Raw genomic sequence first — 5581 nt, forward strand, 5'->3', positions numbered from 1 at the left:
TGGCGTTTTAATTTATGGTGACCCATGCCTCCCGTTATCGCGCGTTTTAATTGAATTTTCGTTGCCCGCTATTGTAACTGAATTTTGCCCTGCTTCGTGGAATTATTGGGACCACTTGGATCACAACAAATTCATTACTTGTTTAATTTATTGGGTTCGAGTCAACGGGAAGTTTCTAGTTACGTTTCTTTACTTTTAATGAGCAACGGCTTGCATCCGCTTGCCAATTGATAACCACTGTTTACGATTTTAATTCTACAAAAGGAAGCAATCGCGTGGAGTCCACAGGACGTAACACCCCCCGCCTTAGACAAATGTTGGGGGCGTATGGACGCAACATTTGCAAAAATAAGTAGGTTTAAGAGCGATTTCTTTCTTTCGTCATAAGCTTAATTGGTGCTAAGCCTTAAATAGACTAGAAGACCACTCGTCTCCGAATAGCGCTTATTCCTCTGGTTTTATTTAAAGAAAGAGGAAAGAATTAGGCGACCTCCATAACCCCTTCCTTAATTCTTTAGTCCTCCTTATTTTTATACATACGCGTTACATTCGGATGCGCGTATATATATATATATATATATATACACATTTTTTTTTATATAGAAATTACATATACAAAAAAAGGTAGTTCTTTCTACGTGCACATGTATACATACAAAGATACTTATACATTGACTAAATATGCTAATATACATATATATTATGTATATATATTTATATATTTATATATTCTTTAAAAATATATATACGTATTTTTTTATTTGTTTATTTTTTTTTTTTTTTTTTTTTTGTTGTCTTCTTTTTCTTTTAGAGTTCGGAGATTAAGTTTGGGAAAGAGACGGGAGTCGTAAGTCACGAGGATAGGTTGACTACATGAATGTCTCTGGTTTCGGGAAGTTTATTACGCTTTCCTTTTTTTGTGCCAAGTCTCCGCTTAGGGTAACTGTTATTTTACCCGTACGGTGACCGCTGAGATTCTCACTCTTGGTTTAGTCGGGTTCTGCTGGCCTGACTCTTTGTGTACCCTTTGACATGTGTTGCAGATTGGCCCTTGCTGGGCGCAATTGAATTGTTACGCGTCTCGCTTAGTATGGAGTCATGTAGGCTAACAGGGAGAAAAAGAAGGGGGGGCGAGCGCCTAACAGATTGTTCTTCATAAGATAACTCATGGAACGTTATCGGGTACGTACCGTGGGTTTCAAGATTTTTTTTCTTGCAGTAGATATTTCAAGGAAAGAGGAGGGGGAATATATAGGTCCTCTATATCTCTTTTTCCCCTTTTTTTTGAAAGAAGACAGCCATACGTTATTCTCTAATGCATTTAACTGTAACAATAATTATTTCAAGAAAAATATATATATACATATATATCCCTTAAGATTTATTACCAATTGTTATTAACTAACTATAACTAAAATAGGTGTAGTTGCTAAAATTAGGTGTAGAAATATGCTATTATTGTTTTTTTGTGTGTGTTTTTTTTATATATACATGTATATATATATATATGTATATTTGCATATATATATAGACATACATATTTGTTTTGCGTGTTTGTTCCTCACCTAAAGAATTGTAGGGTGTGTTTTTGTTATTTGTTCGTCAGCATGCTCGGCGCACCCCATTCGTATCAGCAATTCTTCCGTGTTGCCTAGTTCTTCTTCACTCTCGCGTTTGGGTTTGAAATTAACCACGGCGGCTTCATCTCGGAGAGTGGTGCGAATCCGGATCCATCCTTCCCGTCGTTCCAGCAGTAGTCTGGTCAGATCGTTTACTCTCCGGGGCCATTTTGGTTTTGTTCCAACAGCCTGGATATTTGCAAGCCCACAGGGGATGACCTGTCAAGGTAGATTGCAAAATCGGTCTTCTAGGATGTAGGTGTCAAATATAGGTCGCTGGATGACCCGTCCCCAGTCTCGTAAGGCGATCGTAACCAATCCATTTCTTTCGATCTGGTACACGAGCCCTCTTTGCCAACGTCTTCCTTTCCGGATGGCGACTGCTTCTCCTGGTAGCACGCGGTCGGGTGGCATATGCAAGGAATTACTCCTGCGCATCATCCTGCGCGTTAGATCGTCAACGAGTTCGTCCAGGTCATCACGCGAGTTTTCCAATTGAACCCATAAGAAGGTGGGGGATTCTACCTTTATGACCTTGACCCTTAGTGGCCCGCGGGTCAAAAGTCGGGGGTTGATACACTCAATTTCCATTTCTATAAAAGAATAGTGACGTTTTGATTTCCCTGCATGTCGTAGCATGCAGTTAAAAACAGTAGGGTTGGCGTCGAAGGATACCGATAGTAAGAGACAGTACATTGACCGGGAAAATATAATCTATCGTTGTTATTATTATTATTAATTTTATTATCCTTTAAGTTCAAGAGTGTAAGTGGAAGTTTCCTTCAGAGGGAGGAGAGGTCTCCCGAATGAAAAAGAATGTCCTGGTCCGTTATTAGTTGTCATGTGAGTTTGTGGCTCAAGAGATTGTCTCTCTTCCTCCGATCTATCTGGAGCAGTGGGTCTTTCGGTGTCAGGTTTCCTTTTCCCTAGATGTAATAAGAGTTGGGTCAAGGAATCCCATATGGCTCCTATCAGGTATACGAACCATTAATATACTGTGTGAAGAGCGTACCCGTGTAGGAGAGTATCTAGTATCAGTTTGAAGATTCTTATAAATAAATATATCCCAATCATTCCGGCGCTAATGTTGCCGAAGATTAAAAATTTGCTCCAGAATTTCTGCCAAGCGGATAATGCATATTTTTCAATTGATGCCTCGTCGATCAAGTTGGCAATGGATCCTCCATGTAACGAGGTTGATTGCCCCATCACTCCTCTCGCTACGGTATTAAGGACCGCAGGTCGCTCGGCAAGAAACATTATATGGTCCTTTAGGTCTTCGAGATCCTTTGGTGTATATATGCTACTGGTAGCTAATGCTCCGGGACTCACATATCTCCAGACGGGCTTAGTCATGGGCTTCATGATGGTGGGTGCCACAGATTCCACCGGTTTTGGCATAATCTTATACCATGCGTCTCCTAGGAGGTACATGGGAGGTGCAAATGAATTGCAGTTAATCTGTGTCCCTTGTCGTAGAAGTATGTGCGTTTGCGGTGTTAGGAAGTGGGTTCTGTTATTTAGTATTACTGGAAGTTGCTCGTAGCAGTCCTCAGTATGGGTCAATTTTACCTCAACTGGGACGCATTTTACTATGTGGATTACTTCGCAGGCCAAAAGGGCCATATATCCAGGTCCTTTCATAAAGTGGTACGCGAAGATGTCGGGGGACCGTGCAGCTATTGCCAAGGCATTCTGCATCATTTTTAGCTCAAGTCTACATTGTTGTAACAAGATGTTTCTGTACAATTGGTTGAGCTGACCGCGGATGTGCTTTTCCACGTAAACGAATTTTGAATTCATATACGTAAAAAGGTCGAGATTAGCTACGCGACCGGTGCCTTTAGCAAGGTTATCTTCGGGTAAGGTTTCCACAGTTACTAATTTGGGATGTTCGGTTCGGATAAAAAGGAATCCACATGTTCGATATCGGCTAGTGCTGGTCAAAGAGAAGACGGTATCTTGAGCATTAACAGTATACATGATCTGGGAACGCTCGTTTACGAGGTCGGTTACCTTTTCTGCGTAACCCTCTGTACAACTGGTTATATGAGGTGAATCTACAGGCTTCGTCGGGTATAGGGCTCCAATAGGTACTTCCTCTTTCTATGTTAGTGCATTGGGTGGTACTAAAATCACAAGCTACTCCTGATCTAAGATATAAACGGTTGGTGCTTAGTTTAACATCGGCGGTGTAATCTTGTAGAGTAATTGTAACGGAAGCAAGTACAAGAACATTTGTCCATGATCCGTAAGGGTCTGAATATACCCCTCCGGTACAATCTCCGTCGGAATCCACGACTCCGGCTAAGGTTACTGGACGACTGGCACTTTGGTTTGATTTCAATCCGGTTATGATAGTGCCTGATATTTCAAGGCTTCCATAGGTATGCATTTGGGTGCAGGCATCTCTGGTGACATCGGCTACGTACGAATACTTTCCATTATGAACGTCTGAGTTGCGAGAAAACATTCTACACACTCTAATCGAACGATCGACTTCAACCTTGCATTGCATTACTTTCACCGATTCGAATTCGGTAAGCTGGAGTAAGTGCATAAAAACTTGGGTGGAGGTGACCTTCGGCAATGGAATGTCACATTCTTCAATGTTTATCAGCAATAAGGTCGTCAAATTTGTGGCTGGAGACCCACAGTCGTATCCTATTATCCCATAAACTTGTCGTATCCATATAGTTATTATTAATATTGTGATCTTTCCTAAGATCTGGGCGTCCTTCTGAAAGTTATATGGCCTTATTGGTTGTTGTTGCAATGTATCCCCTATTATTTATTTACTTATTAATTTATTTGGTTATTTAATTATCTATTTATTTATTTATTTATCTATTGGTTTAATATGGAAAGTTTGCAATCGGTTGGGGTGTACAACTCGGCTATTTTTCTTGATTTTGATTTTCACGTTGTTTTTATTCAGTATTTCTAAAACTTCGTGAGGACCGGTGTATTGGTCTCCGAATTTTCCAGGTTTCGGCCCTTTTAATAGGAACACATGATCTCCAGGTTTAAAGGTTTGAGGATCAATTTTCCTGTCATAGTATTTTTTTGATTTTAATTTGGCCTGAACGACATTTTTACAAGCGTTGGTCTGTATATTATAGAGCTGAGTGGCGAGGTTTATTACATACTCGTCATAGTTGGCTAATTTATCTTCTGAAGTCAAGGGTTCGTTAGACGGAATCCTTGCAATTTTTCCGAAAACTAATTCGTATGGAGTGTGTTTCGTCGCTTCATGTACACTGGTGTTGTAATTAAACATTGCTAATCCAATCCATTTATCCCATTGTTTCTGTTCATTGGCGTATTGTTTCAAATATTCACCTAACGCGAGGTGTGATCTTTCTAACGATCCGTTTGATTGAGGGTGGAAGGCGATAGTGCGAAATTTACGGATTCTGAATATCTTAGCGACTCTTTTCATTAGATCGCTAATAAAGTTTCTTCCTTGGTCAGTTAATATTGCCTTGGGTGCTCCTAATACACATATAAATCTACCCACAAATGCTTCTGCTATTGTTTCCGAAGTTTGATTTGGTAAGGGTATTCCCATGCAGAATTTGGTTAATTGGTCTTGTAAGAATATATTCATTGCCTCTTTCAGTGGTGGGAAGAGGTCCTACAATATCCATGGCTACTTTATCGAAAGAAGATTCTGGAGTGTCGGTAATTATTATGGGTTGCTTAGTTTTTACTCTGACTAACTTTTTCAATTGACATTGTAAACATTGTTGAATGTCAGATTTTAAATTTTCCCAATAGTAATTATGTTTTATTCTATTATATGTTTTCGTAACACCTCGGTGTCCTCCGGTAGATGAACAGTGCGTTTCACCAATTATGGTGGAACGGAGATCTTTAGGAGAATATTTTATTAATCCATTGCATATAATTAATTTGGTTGTTGAGTTGATAAAGGTCAGTTGTAAGAGAGATTTGATATT

The sequence above is a fragment of the Temnothorax curvispinosus genome, unplaced genomic scaffold (assembly GCF_003070985.1).
Source record: "Temnothorax curvispinosus isolate PA1 unplaced genomic scaffold, ASM307098v1 QBEX01001888.1, whole genome shotgun sequence".
Lineage (NCBI taxonomy): Eukaryota > Metazoa > Arthropoda > Insecta > Hymenoptera > Formicidae > Temnothorax > Temnothorax curvispinosus.